Source organism: Taudactylus pleione, unplaced genomic scaffold (assembly GCF_031769625.1).
Source record: "Taudactylus pleione unplaced genomic scaffold, aTauple2 ptg000009l, whole genome shotgun sequence".
Lineage (NCBI taxonomy): Eukaryota > Metazoa > Chordata > Amphibia > Anura > Myobatrachidae > Taudactylus > Taudactylus pleione.
The window spans coordinates 2,966,709-2,982,815 of NW_028284412.1; the positions used below are offsets into that span (position 1 = coordinate 2,966,709).

Consider the following 16,107-nt stretch of genomic DNA (forward strand, 5'->3'; position numbering starts at 1 on the left):
ACTGTTTAGAATGGGGCTGACTTCCCTAGAGCATTTGGAACCGCAAAAAAAATGTGTGCCCACTTAGAGAAAAACCAGCTCTGTGCTGAAAGGTGTAGGACTCTCCAACCCTCTACCTGTGGGTCAATATGGGTCTGATAAATGTCAATATATTTGCTAGAGATGTGTAGTTCGGTTCGCCAGAAATCTGAATCCACCCGAATTTCACGAATCCAGACAGATCTGGGTTGCAGTTCTAATCTCCTGAGGAGATCCAAGTTGTGGTTCTGGTCTTCCAATGGTTCAGAATTCAGATTTTTAAATCCCAATTTCAGGTTTTGGATTACAAAAATTACATGATTTTAAAAAAGTTTTTAACTATTTTTTTTTTTTTAACCCAGATCCAAACCCAAAGTCAAAGCTCTTGGGGGTGGTTTTGCAAAACCAAAACACGAAGATGAATCCAGATCCAAAACCAAAACACACGGGTCAGCACATATCTCTCATATTTGCAATTGTCACCACTGGTCCCAGCAAGCCAAGTAACCATAAACTGCTTGGGTATGCAAGTGCTTTTAGAAGTACAAGTGCCAGCATACCCACAGCATCGGGAGCATGATGGTATTTTGTAGAACTTCAAGTACAAGGATCCACTGAGACTTGTAGTACATTATAAAAAAAAACAGGAAAACATTTTATTTTTTACGAAGTCTCCTGTAAACCCTCCTTGTCCATCACTTTTATAACTTCTAATCCATAAGGAACAAAAAAAAGCATAGAGACACCATATACAGGGATTAATTCATTAGTGGACGCAGCAGCGATGTTGGACACAAGCGGCCAATGTTCTGAGCCTGCGCATGCATCTCGATGGTTGGAAGACGCAGAACAAATTTGGATACAGAGAGAGGAAATTTTAGTGGTCGTTCCTGGGTAGCAACAGGGGGGGGGGGGTAGTGGCCAGATGCAGGCGTGTCGTGGTCAGCGACTGGTCTGTATCTGCAGCTGCAATCGTTTCAGCCGCCACGTTCAAATGGACATTCAGCATTTCAATAGGGCTGGTGCGATGTTCCATGGTGCGACCGATGGTGCGTCTCTGTACACAGGGCCGGATTAACATTAGGGTGGATGGAGCTACAGCTCCAGGCCTCCCATTGAAAATAGGTCCACAGGATACACCGACAGCAGTGCAGGCAGGAAAAAAAAAAGTTTTTTTCCTGTCACCACTGACAGCCCAGCTCATTGCCCAGGCAACCGAAGCTGAGACCATTGTTACCCCCACCCCCTCCCTTCAGCTGGTCGACCAAAGCCCCGCCAACCATTGGCCGCCGAAGCTCCACCCCTACATGCCCTAAGCTCTACCTCCTGTACTGTTCTACTGCAAAGCTGTGTCCCGTGACTGTCCACCAGACCAGTCACCTAGTTCAGGAGGGAAGGCACTGACACCTAGCATGTCACTTCAGTTTAACATTCCACAGCTTAGTGTAAAGGGGGGGGGGGGGGGTGGTGTGTGTGTGTTTTATATATATTGTAACATGACTGGATTAGTGGTCCCTGTCCTGGGGTAGATGGACTCCCTCTTCACACACACACACAGCAGCCGGAAAAATAGTACACCAGTCTGGGGTCTCGTACTCGCTGATCGGTACCAGTCTTTATTGTGCAACATAAAAGGAAAACAAAACATAAAAGTAAACACTAGCCCATCTGGGCGCTAACTAGACAAGAGGTTCCCTCGCTAAAGAAATAGTGGGGCCTACTGCCTCCACCATAAACACAAGACTTACAGGTAGTTTTCACCAAGTGTCTCTGAGCCAGCCAGTATGCTTGCTCTCCCAGGTATGAGATACTAGCTTACAATCACACACAGCCTATATCAGCCAGTTCCAGGTGCAGACCCTAATGAGCCTGCTAACAGGTCATAAAGGCCAAAACCTGGAGTGACCTGTGGATGGAGCCCTTGTTCTCCTCACATCCACATCCCCAAGACCCAAACCGGCTTTTCAAAAAGCCGACAATCAAATCTACTTCACTGCAGACTTTTCTCCTGGGGTTTTTTAGAACACACAGGTCAAAAACCTAGGACAAATGTATCTACCACTGACCACTTTACCAGTGTTCCTATCACAATATAAATATATATATATATATATATGTATATATATATATATATATATATATATATACATACATACAGTATATATGTATATATATATGTATATATACAATTATACACACACATACAGATATATAGATATATATCTACGCACACACATATATAGCTATATAAACTATATATATATATATATGTATAATTTATATAGCTATATATGTGTATGCATAGATATATATCTATATATCTGTATATGTGTATATATATATATATATATATATATATATTTCACTGTCAAATAGAGGTGGCCCAGAAGTCATGACCTCTGCTGCTCCTGCCTTCCAGTGAGTATTCCCCCCTATACCTAAATCTTATCCCTACCCCCTCTCTATAGTGCCTAACCCACTCCTCCACCTGCAGCCTCAACCTAACCTTACCCTGGTGCCTGACTCCCTGCAGAGCCTAATCCTAATCCCTACCTCTAACCCTCCCTGTAGTGCCTAACTTTAGCCAACCCCCACCCCCCACAATCTAACTGTAACCTCCCCTTGTGCCTAACCCTCCATGCAGTGACTAAACCTATCCTCCGCAGCAGCCTAACCCTATCCTCCCCTAGTGCCTAACCCTTCCTGCAGTGCCTAACCCTATCCTCCTCCTCCCCACAGCCTAACCTTAACCATTCCCTAGGGCAGGGATGGGGAACCTCAGGCCCGGGGGCCGTATAAGGCCCGCGGAGTCATTTGGTCTGGTCCTCTGAGCTTTTTTTCTGCTAGCCTCATCTGGCTAGCAGGGTGCCTAGAATGTCACATTGCAGCCAGAATCTATGCAGCAGTGCTGCCAGGAGCATCCTGAGGATGCTTCAGATGGTCACACTGCTGCCCTTACAACTCACCAGAGCATCCTCAGGATGCTCCAGGCATTGCGGTAATCACTGGCAATTGTGGCCTTTGCCTTATGTGACGGTACATGGAGGAAGTGTGGCCTGCAAATAATGTTTTTGATCGATTCACCCTCAGCACACTGCACGGATGCACTTTATCACAGTATTGACCAGCCCTGATGCATGAGGCTGTATATTTCTAGTAGTATTGCCACATATAACGGCTTTCCACTCATGTGATTGACCAATGAGAGTTTTTTGTTATCATGTGTATGTATTATCTTTCGGATGAGGTCTTGATAAAGGTCCTGACTGGGACCGAAACGTTGACCAGAATATAGATGAATCCCAACAAGTGTGAAAACTGATTATGAATAAAAATTGTTTTTATCATTCAAGTGGCGAGTGCCTCCTTCCCTTGGTTGGAAATTCAAGCGTTTATGTGGGATCCATTGATCCTTGGTAGCACCCCATCATTGTCTACTTCAGAGTTGAGAGTGCGGGACAATTTTGGTATATATATATATATATATCAAAATGGCCCTTGGCAGAAAAAAGGTTCCCCACCGCTGCCCTAGGGCCTAACACTGTCCCCATCCCCCCCACACACAGACACACACAAAGTCATTTTTTCATAAATTTTCATGTCAACATGATGAATGTTGACATTATGACTGTCGACTTGTACACTAAAATCCATTTAAGTAATCAACATCTCAGAACTTGTATTCACTCTTTTAATCAGGATTACCAAAAGGACAAATACAGTTCTGAAACGTTGATCACTTAAACGGGTCAGAGTGTTTTATACAAGCCGTCCACAGTGCCGCCCATTTGACTGCTACATGGTCCTCTCCCTTCACAGGTAGAGGTATTAGGAGGGCACCAGACGCCATAGCAACCATACTTTGCACATGAGTCCTGGACTACCAATTGTATGTGTTTGTGTATGTATGTGTGTATACATATACTTCATTGGACTGAATAGAGTTTTACCATTTGCTTGGCACTGGGTCTCATCATTTTTACACACTGGGAGTATATGATGCATCTTCATATTTAAATTGCTGTTAAAGAATCTGGTTACATTTATTGGTTGAGAAACATCCATCTAATCGTTCCAGTAAAATCTTTATAAGAACTACTTGGCTTTTAAAAGCCTTTCTAGGAATTTCTCCCTATCAAGGGACAGAAAATAAGCTTATACTACTGAGTGTTCTAACCAGTTTCATATCATCAAGTGTTTGTTCAGACCAGTTCCATTTTTGTGTTTACCCCTGATGAAGTCCCGTATGTGGATGAAACGCGTAGGGTCATCGCTTTGAAAAACCTGCACCTACCACATAAGAAGTCCACCTAAGAGCTCATACCTGTAAAGGTGTAGGTGGCAGATAACAACATCTATCCTTCTGTACTGGGGCAGGTTTACTAAAAGTTGTTTTATGTGATTTATGTATTTATTTGTATTGTAAATTGTTTATATTTTTACCTCTGTTGATATACCAAGAATAAAATATTCAGGTATAAGAATTATGGGCTACCATAGGGCTTTTATTTTATGAACTATCCAAAACATAAACTTATGGTGATTTGAAGACTAACTAGAGGGTTGTGTTTGACCAACAGCTAATATTGCAATAAATCCCCCTAAGTGGTGGAAATTTCTTCTGTTCAATTAATACTCAAAGTTGTTCTACCAAAGGTACCCCTTCTCTTCCATTTCTATTTTTAGGTCCTCTACTAGCAGAGGTCCACCTAATTGGTGCAGCTGAACCAGTGTATGCGCGATATAAGGGTTCATTTTGTATATATATATATATATATATATATATATATATGATCAGAAATACTGACCTATACCAAGGCCCCTGCATTGATTTCTTCCTCACCCTGTTAGACATGACTCTAAGGTGGATTTATATTTATTATGATGGCCACTATTACATGCAAAAAGTGGCTGTACCATGTGATCGCCCGTGGCACTAACATATGCCAATGCATATATAGCTAAGGTGGAAAAAACCTTCTTTTTCAACAGGGACATGCGGGACAGAGTTGTGTACTACAGAAGGTTTATTGATGATATAATTATTTTTTGGAGAGGTGAACACAATGATCTAAAAGAGATAATCGAGAGGATCAATAGTCTCGACCAACCTATCAAGTTTACTTATGACATGAGTCTCGAACAAATTAACTTTATGGATGTAACCATTACGGTCAATGAGAACAAGTTGTCAACTAAAATTTATTCCAAACTAACAGACAGAAATACTCTGTTAAGAGCAGATAGCTTTCATCCAGCTGCAACAATTAACAGTTTACCATACTCCCAACTATTGAGGGTTAAAAGAGTTACAAGTGACCCAAGAATACTGGATGAAGAGTTGGAAAAGATGCTTGAAAGATTTAGAGTTAGGGGATATAAAGAGGATGTTCTACAAGCAGCATGTAACAAGGTGGATTTATTATCCAGAGAAGACATGTTGAAACAGAAGGAGAATGAATCAATGGACGATGTTTTAAATTGAGTCTACACCTACAGCACAGTAAATTCAGAGATTAAACAGGCCAGTAGAGAACTCTGGCCCATAGTGCAAAATGACCGGGATTTAACATCACTCAAAAGAATGAGAATCAGACCTTGTTACAAAAGAGGCAAAAACATTAAAGAGTGGGTGGTCCGTTCAGATGTGACAGAACTCAATAAGTTCTCATAGATTGTTTGCAGACCCACCAATGGATGTTATAGATGTTTGGGATGCACGACATGTGGCCATATGCTGACAGGCAGGTTTTTTCATCACCCACATTCGGGACAGAAATATGAGATTAGATATCATCTGTCATGGTTGAGTACTTTTGTGGTATACTTAATTAAATGTCCCTGTGGTTTATGTTATGTTGGGAAGACCGTGCGTTCTTTTAAAGAGCGCATGGCCTTACACAGATCCACCATCAGATCTGCCATCAGTGGTAAGGGGTCAGAACAGCCCGTAGCCCGACATTTTATGGAGGCCAAACACAATTTGTCTAGTTTAAAACATATGGTAATAGACCAAGCTCCAGATGATGGCAGAAGGGGCGACAGAAATAAAATGTTATTGAGACTAGAGTCCAAGTGGATCCACTTATTGGACATAGTAAAACCCAAGTGTCTGAATGAGCAATTGAACTATAATATCTTTTTCTAATTAAGTATTTTCAGTTTTCTAGATTTTCTCCTAGTTAAATAAGCGATTTTGATATAGATATGATCCAATCTTTGATGATTTAAAGAAAAAATTAGAGATCATGATTAGCCTCTGAATGTATTCCGTTAGCATTCTATAAGTCCATACACCATAGGATGAATTTGTTGTTGTTTTTATGTAAACACATTGGTGTGTATTTATGTGGGATTTACATGTGCTTTTATAATGGGGTGTTTGTATGTTTCCTCTGGCAGGCGTCGGGTTTCCAAGGCAACGACTGCGTCACCAGTATGCAGACGTGTTTCCGGCTTGACCGGAACCCAGGCATGCAGGAAGGCGGACATCCAGCTGGACCCGGCGCGAGTCAGAGTTAGACAGTGGGCATATAAGGTAAGAATTTTAGGTACATTTTGTTATGTTTATGCAGCCTGACGAAGGGCAATAAAGCCCGAAACGTTGTGTTAGAGGTGATGTGATGTCATTGTTCGTAAGTCCGGTGTGTGCCGCTTTTGGAACATGATATAAATTATTGATGCTGGCACCGCAGCAGTTTGGGACTGAGGGGAAGGAGTGTTCCACACTACTGGACATTATATATATATATATATATATATATTTTTTATATATATATATATTTTATGTGTGTATACACACACACACACAATCAGCTGGCTCCAGAGCGCAACACACACAATCAGCTGGCTCCAGAGCACCCTGTGCCGGTCCTACCCCCTAAGCACATGACATCGTGCTGTCGCATAGAGGGGACTGGGCCGCTGGCACCTGGAAGTGCAACACTGCCCGGGGCATCCTGAGGATGCTGCAAAGACAGCAGGGTATCAGCAGTGCAGCAGTTATACTGGCTAGCAGGGTGCAAGCACCCTGCTAGCCAGTAACAAGGGCCGTGAGGTAGTAACTGTGCTGCAAACAGAGCCCTGCGCTCTACGCAGCATCACCGGTCGCATACCTGCAGTCAAAACACACCTACAGCACAGGCCACACCGCTATGTAAATCACACCTACACCACACTGGTCATGACCCCACATCACCAGTCACACTGCTGCAGCGCTGGTCACACCCCCTGCTGCACACAATAGGCCCTTCATAAATTTCAGCTCCAGGCCCATGTGGACATTAATCTGGCACTGTCTGTACACTACACACAGTGGCAGTTTAGCGCCACAGCCGGTGTCTCTGTACACAGCCCATTGGCTGTAGCATTAGCACAAAGATGCAGTTGCGCTGCGTAAAAAGAAGCACTCGCGGTGGCATTAGCGTCCACCTCTGAATCAGGCCGGCTGTTCCTTGCAGACAAAGGAATAAGCATTTTGGGTGGCACTGTGGCACACATGCTACACCTGCACTTTGTACGTAAGTACTTCAACTTTCCATCCTTGGGAATGACTCAACTAATATTATTGACATGTAGTGGTGGAGATGTACCAAGCATTGGAGAGAGATAAAGTACCAACTGATCAGCTACTTCTGTTTCAAAAATGACAGGAGCTTATTGGTTGGTACTTTGGGGTCTATGTACTAAGCCTTGGATGGAGATAAAGTACCAACCAAGCTCCTAACTGTCATTTTTCAAACACAGCCTGTGACATGGCAGTTAGGAGTTGATTGGCTGGTACTTTATCTCCGTTCACTTTTTCCCCATCCAAGGTATCTCTTAGTATCTCTCAACACTTTATCTCTCTCCAAGACATAGTACATCTCCCCCATGTGAGAATGTCTCTTATACTAGCTTTGATTGTAAGTCACTTTATAATTAAACATTAACATTGTATAACAGCTGCTGAATGGTTCATTCATCAATTTCTTGACTTTCCCGAGAGTTACAGAAGATTACTGATTCTATGTATTGATTTTATTAGAAATAGTAACTATATTAAATATGAAGATGTTTCCTATACTCTATAAACACGTAGGAGTAGCAGGGGCATCCCCATGATGCCGAGCTTGGCAAATTTGTTGCTAAGATACTGTAAGAAAGATGTTATTTGAGCCAATAATCCCAACAGCTCATCCTATTTTTTATGGAATCATTACATAGATTATGTGCTTTTGATTTTGAAATGGGATTTGTCTGATTTAGATCCCTGTTGTCTATTTGAGTATCTATAAGACTTGTTATATTTTGCAGCATTTTATTTGAGATGTGCCTGTTCTGCTATGCCCTTCTATCACAAATGTCCCCACTGTGTAACAAGTACTGTAGAACGCATAAGCTTGAAGATGGTCTTAAGGTGCATACACACGTAAGGATTTTCTGTCCAACCATCCAACTAGTTAATTAGTTGGAATGAAAATCTGGTAAGGTATGAAACAAATGACAATCAGCAATTTGCTCCCAAATGCCGGAAAATGGACAAAAACTGTTGTTTGAACAAATTGTTTAGATCAAACATTTAACTAACTTGTCTGAACGTCCATTTTCATCTGTTTTCTGGCTTTTAGGAGCAAATTGCTGATCATCATTTATTCCCATACGTTACCAGATTTTCATTCCAACCAATCAACTAGTTGGATGGTTGGACAGAAAATCTTTATATGTGTAACCAGCTTTACAGGGGCATCTGTGCGCTGACCCTTGTGTTTTGGTGTTGCAAAATCACTCTCACGTGTTTTGGTTTTGGATCGGGGTTTTAAAAAAAAAATTGATAAAGATTTAAAAACTAAAAGCTAAAATCATATAATTATTGCAATCCAAAACCCAAAATTAGGATTTAAAATCCGAATTCCGAAACATGGGAAGATCACGACTCGCATCTGTCCGGATTCATGAAATTCGGGTGGATTCAGATTTCTGGAGAACTGCACGCACATCTCTACTTTTCACGAACACAAATAATGAGTTTTAGCATACAGCACATGTGCAGAAGCAAATTTATGCAGGTTTGTGCATTTCCATCTTGGCTGGATCTGTCTTTGCATGAAAAGGGAAGTGGGCGGTGACAATGTGATTGCATGGAACTGTTCTCCCTTGTGGGAGTGTCATGGGACTGTCCCTTGAGTTCTGTGTTATTCGGAATTGTGCGTACAGGGAAGAGAAGTCTGTTTCGGACTGATTTTTTTGCACCTAGCAAAAAAATCAGTCGGTGCAGGTGCCGATACTAATACTGACAGGTGCGGCTGTGGATAAAAAAAACAAAACAGGACAGGACAACACAGCAGCACCCCTTTATGGACAACACAACAGCAACCCTTTATGTACTGCAGCCCCAGCACCTTTATTGACAGAAAAACAGTGACACAGCAGAACCCCTTTATGTACTGATTACTGAAGCCCCCCTTTATGTACTGCAGGCCCAGCCCCTTCATGGACAACACAGCAGCAGCCTGCAGCCAGAGCCCCCGACAGGACAACACAGTGACACAGCAGCACATGCACAGACAGAGCAGCACGTCTGTTCTGTACACTCTCCACAGCCCGAGTGAAAATGGCGCTGATCATCGGGACCTTTATACAATCCAAAACCCATGAGAATCAGACAGAGGTAGGATGACGCTTTTTGCCTCATTTCCAAGTCGGGCGGGAAAACCTGAGCCGGACTTGGATCTCGGCTCAGACACACGAAGTTCAGGTGGGTCCGGTTCCTGGAGAACCGGACCAGCTCATCTCTAATTAATACCATATCAAAAAGATTAACAGCACACACATTTTTGTTTACTAAAGTATATAATCATTACCTTACATATCTGAATTTGCATAGTTTAGAAAGTGTTAAATTAGGTCTTCGATTAGAAGCTCTAATTACACTTTTAAGACAAAGAGAAATCTTGATTTAAACTATGAACACTATGATAATAGCTATCTGTAATGAAGTTGATGACAATAATGCATTTTGAGAGTAATCAATTTCAATTAAGTAAAATACTCCATTAGGTGGTTTAGTTTATTTATTTATTTATTGTTTGTTTATTTCATGTCTCATATTAAGTATTTTTCCCTAGTAAAAATGATTTACCTATGTAAGTGTTTTGGAATTGATTTGTATTTTATATATTACCTAGCTTTGTTAGTTCTGTGAGAACGTCTCAGTTTGATGACGCCATCAACACGGGGAGGAAGTAGGGCAGGCGAGCGGTCCCTGTCCCACCGCCAGCAGTGAACGTGGTGGACTTGGTATAAAACGTACAGTTCTTTGTTTTTGAATTATCCTGATGACAATATGAGAAATATATTGAAATGTTAATCATTATCCGTATCCTGTTGTTTATTCCATGTGCCATGAGTGCCGCACTATCGCTACTGCTACCTACCCTGTGTGAGGGCACCAGCTAAAGCTATATGAGAGTTTTGGAGTGCCAGACCCTGGATGAATATATATTACCTATATAGGTGTTTTATCTTACTTGGCTTTACATTTAATGTGCAAATGGTATTCTTAATAACTAGCTAGAATGTGCGGTCCTTTATATTTTTGGCTTTTTTAACATTAAATATGCTTAGTCTTTTGCTATACTTTAAATTTGATGGATTGAGTAAGGTATGCTGGTGCTCAGGATCCCGGCATTGATAATCCCTAACCTGACATCCTGACTGGGTTAAAATACAGACACTGGCGGGTAAGTACCCTAACCCTACCCCTAAACCTAAACCTCCCTTCCTGCAGCCTAAACCTAACCCTTCCCCTCACAGCCTAAGCCTAACCCTCCCCTCCCCCTAGTGTCTAACCCTAAACCTTCCCCTAATACTTACCATTGGGATGATGGCGGTCGAGATACTGGCACCGGGATTCTGACTGGTGTCGGGATTCCCAACAGCCAGGATCATGATTACATCCCAACTTGACATGTAACTTTTCATTGTATTGTAGTTAGATTTGACATGTACAAATTCATTTTATTCCAATTAGATTTGCATTATATTTCTAATTAATGTTTATTTTAATCAATAATAAAGCTTAAACCCACTTGGCGTCTCTTCTCACCTTAATACTAAGGCCCTGATTCAGACCCGCTCGCAGGGTCTATGGTGCGTGGTATTTTTTTTTTATTGTCTAGCCACTCGCAAAGCTGTGGGAGACCTCCCACAGCTTGTGTGAGCCGGCAGGAAGCTGTCGCGATAATCTCGACCATCGGCCTTACGACGAGACCCTGTGGTAGGGTCTTGGCTACCGCAAGGCCAAGTGGACTTCCTGCTCTAATAGAGCAGGAAGTCCACTACTGACATCAGTAGTGATGTCAGTAGGGCCTCCCACAAATGCCAGGCGTTCCTAAGGGAACACCTGTGTTTGTGCAGCCACCCCCCTCCCCGCCTACAAAACGGGGTGAGCTGTCACTCACCATCGTCAGCCGCCCCGTCTTGTAGCGAGCCCCGTAGTGACTGAGTTGCAGTCGCTGGACGGGGCTCGTGCATGCCCACGACGGACGCAGCGCATGCGCAGTTGGGTAACATTGAGCCGCTTGCAAGCAGTGTGTGTTCGCGAGCGGCTTTGAATCAGGCCCTAAGTGTGAATCACATGTAATGTATACGTGAGTGAAAGAAATGTGTCTTCTATGCACTGCTATGTAGTCTATCGTGTCTATAGGAGCTACTTTCACTCGTGGTCACCAGGGCACCCAGAGTCACCCAGAGAAAATTAGTCAATTGGTGATAGAGACTTTGTAGGACTTGCTACAGTAGTGGTTGGCAGGTGCCAGTCATCCCAGAATGCAAAACTACAGAAAAAAACTAAATTGGGTGAAACTTGGACATGGCTCAGGATGCCCAGGAGTTCAATATGACATTTTCTCTTTGATAGTTAAGCAGATGCCTCTTGGATTCTTTTCAGCCTATCCAGAGCTGCTCATTGCAGGGTGCTCTGCTGTTACCTAAGAACTGGAGGGAGGCATTGGGGTAACCACTTTAATAAGCTGACACAAATCCAGGGCAGGTGAGTTATCTAATGACTGCCCTACTGAAGTCACACCACTGGCATAACCAGGCTGGGCATCAATGTTGGACTGGTGCATGAAGGGCCCAACTGGTGAATGCAGTGGTAGGGGCCCATGCTTAAGGGTTGTGGCCAGCTTAAGGGTTGTGGACAGCTACAACAAAGGTAAGGGGGTGACACCAAAATGTTGGCTCCTCCTCAATGACAGGAAGCAAGGCGATGCACACTAACATCACAAGCCAGATCCCAGTTCCCCGTCACTGAGGCAGAGGCGGCAGTGCAGGGAGAGTCTTTGGCAGCAGCCCAGGATCTCCAGGAGTGCTGGGCATGCCCCCTGAGTGATGAAACCGAGGGTGTGTCTGCAAGATCACGCCCCTTCCCAGCGAGGCCATGCCTGTTTTTTGGCCATGCACACGCATACAGGGGGTTTCCTTGCACCCACAGCGTGCAAATAAAATCTATTAAGTTATCTGACGTAAGTATCACTTTATTTCCAGTCTGTCCCGTTAAGTAGACACAAATACTAAAACAAATAAGAGGTCAGTACATGATTAGTAGTGATTGCCCTGTTATTTAAAAATGCAATTCCTTACATTTTTCATTTACTTGATTTCTGACAAAATTGACCAGTCATAATATCAATTTGGTTAATCAATTATGCAAAAAGTCATTTTTGTCATGTGTGTATCTAACTTACATAGTGCAACAAAATTAATTTAAAATCCATTGTGCAAACACAAGTATAATGTTTTTATATAGAATACTAATAATGATTGCAATAATAATTCTAAATCGAATACTAATAATACAATTTGCCCCTTTGTTTATGATTAAATGTTAATCACTAGGTAACATTAAAAAATGCTTGAAATTTTATACCTCTCCTTAATGAGGGCCAATGCTTTGCTTTTCCAGTCAGTCATTGTAAAGGTTAGGCGTAATTATTTTTACATTAAGAAGCATACTAGACAAAAATAACCTTGATGAGGGATCAGTGTCTCCGACCCAGGGTGGCATTATACATTTATAATTGTTCCCTTTTACCCCTCTAATATGAGCCATATGTTATACACAGCTTACCAAAGACACACCAGCATTCACTTCAATAAATCAATTACGTTAGCAAGGGCTCAACTTGTAACAAATTGTCCAGAGCAAATAAACAAAGAAAAAACAAAAAATGGCAGCTGCTCAATCAATCTGGCAGTATTATTCAGGTGCATGAAAGGAAAGGGTCATACCAATTTGAGCGTTTGGGCATGGGGCCCCCGAGGCTACTCTGGCTTGTCCTCCTCATGGCATCATCACTTAATACACATAGTTACTTTTCACATCACCTTTAATGTTTGTCTTTTATTCATGTATTTTATTACATATATATTAACCCCTTTTTCAACACTTATTAAGTAGTCTTACACATCTATACTTTACACTTCACTGTCACCCTTATTCCATTTTTCGTGTGATGCCCTGGGGGGGTCCTCGGCTGGACATTTTTTGGGGTGACCTGCTCCCCGGATGTGAACCCCTTAGTGTTAGGGACTGCTAGTGACAGAGAAGCCGTGACGTGGCCTAGCAGCTTCCCATGTATTTGCAAATGCATGCAACTAATAATTCTGAATTCCTATTACAATATAGGGCCAAATGTAATAGGTAGTCAGTTTTAATAACAGTACAAACTCGCACTTTCTCGCACTTTTAAAAAGTGCAAGTTTGTACTGAAACTCGCAAATTCAATAGCCTGCAAACTTTTCAGCTCGAGGCTACTGCATTTGCGAGTGCAGGCAAGTTTAGGACTATGTAAACTGACACCTTTTAATGCGAGTAGCATTAAAAGGTGCGAGTTTTAGAGAAGCCATCACAGATCAGTGAGATCCGTGATGGCTTCTGTGTGTGTTAAAAAAAAAAAAACGTGCACCCCCTCCCCAAAAGCATAACCAGCTCCGGGCTTTATAAAGCCTGTTCTTGTTCTAAAAATACAGGGGCCAAAATGCGTAGGGGGCCCCTGTATATTAAGAACCAGCACAGGGCTTTGTTGAGCTGGTCCTGGTTCTGGAAAATCAGGGGACAAAACGAGTAGGGGTCCCCTGAAAATTCCAGAACCAGCACCGAACTCTTTCTAGCAGGGCGACATTGTATCATTGATGTAACCACAAGATTAACATCAATTAATCTTGCGGCTATGATGTAGCGGTTCCCACAATAGACGGCTATGGGGATTTCTCACCATAGACGTCTATGGAACACAGAGGCTGGCCGCATTCAGCTAATCAGGGAGCTGCTCCGACGGAGATGCTCCCTGATTGGCTGGCGGCCCCTTCACTAACGGGGCACACGCGTGCCCCGGTCATTTACGCGGAGCAAAGGTATGTGTACACACATACCTTTGCTCAGTCCGTATGATTCGGTTTTCTTTCGTTTTTTTATTTTAACCCCTGGATTGCCTACTCGGACAAGTGGACGTGATCTACGCATAGGAGAGGTGAGTATGGATTTTTTTTTTTCAGGTACACCCCTATGGATTACTTCGGATACTAGGTGAGTATGTGTGAGTGTGAGTGTGCATGTATGTTTTATTAAAATTATACTTTCACGGTGTCAGTTTGTTTATTTACGTATTTCTTTCGTTGTGGAACTACAAGTGCCAGCGGGCCCATAATGCCCCGCATGCTGGTATTTGTGGTTCTCCAAATACCAGCATGCAGGGGAGGCTTGCTGGTACTTGTGGTTCTACAAATAAAGACAATCGGGCCATTAGTCTAGGCCTGGGGTGCCCTGGAGAGGGGCACCCCTTTATTGGGGGGGTACTCAACTCCCCAGGGATCCCCGGCCTGGACTGACTAGCGGTCAGGGGTAATGCTTTGGCCGGGGAAACCGCTGAAAGGTTTTCCCTGGCTGTGGCATTATCCCCCCGCTAGACAGAGTTCGGTGCTGGTTCTGGAATTTTCAGGGGACCCCTACTCATTTTGTCCCCTGATTTTCCAGAACCAGGACCAGCTCAACAAAGCCCTGTGCTGGTTCTTAATATACAGGGGCCCCCTACGCATTTTGGCCCCTGTATTTTTAGAACCAGAACAGGCTTTATAAAGCCCGGGGCTGGTTATGCTTTTGGGGAGGGGGTGCACGTCATTTTTTTTTTATTAAAAACATTTAACATAAGTACACATAGAAACATGTACATATCTCACGGATATGTGCATGTTTCAGTGTTAATCTGACCTGCTCAGGATGTACTCGCTAGCCTGAAGCAGGTCTATTATTTGGGGACTTTTGGTAATCTTTTTTTTGCGAGTCTGAAACAGACACTCTATTACATTGGGCAAGTTGATTGTTTTCAATGTGAAAACATCTGGATGCGAGTTTGAGAACGGGGAGTTTTAGTAACTCTGAAAAATGCGAGTTTTAGTGAACAGACACCCTATTACATTGGAGAGTTGTGAAAAATTGCGAGTTTAGCACCAAACTCGCAATTTACCAAAACAGACTACCTATTACATTTGGCCCATAGTCTTCATATATTGTGCAAGTATAATTCAGTGTGCTGAGTAACAATAGGCAGATAAACAAAGGTAAGTTTCAAATACTTTATCCATTTATATTAAGGGGACTAAAGTGGGGTAAATAATGTGAATGTATTTTTAAGTTTGCTTGTTTTGTGCAAATCCTTCATGTTAACTGTCAATGCAGCATTTGAGTACATTTTTGTGTTCCATCACATTGTCTCTTAATTGGAACTGAGAGTCCAAGGCATATTGATTGAGAGCATTATCGAAACAAAGCATTCAAAAGATGCCACTTATATATTATTCAAGAAGCATCTAAAATTCAACAGTGAAAACTACATGTCATAAATCTCGAGGACCATTTTGAGCTTTTGATTATATTAATTGTACACAGATATATATTTGTGGTTGGAATAATCGTGTGTCCTGTTAGAGTCCTAAAAACCACAATGTAGTCACTGATGTTTACTTCAAAAGCGAGAAGGTTATCTCAATGTTACAAATCAAATGCATATTTTAAGGATAGTCAAAGGGAAAGGAATTACTGTAAGTGGC

At 42.4% G+C, this 16,107-nt stretch overlaps 1 pseudogene; it reads left to right on the plus strand.

Annotated features, from left to right (window-relative positions):
• Positions 1 to 5,503, plus strand: part of LOC148542716 (uncharacterized) — an 81,906-nt pseudogene extending 76,403 nt beyond the window's left edge.
• Positions 5,504 to 16,107: the final 10,604 nt, after the last annotated feature.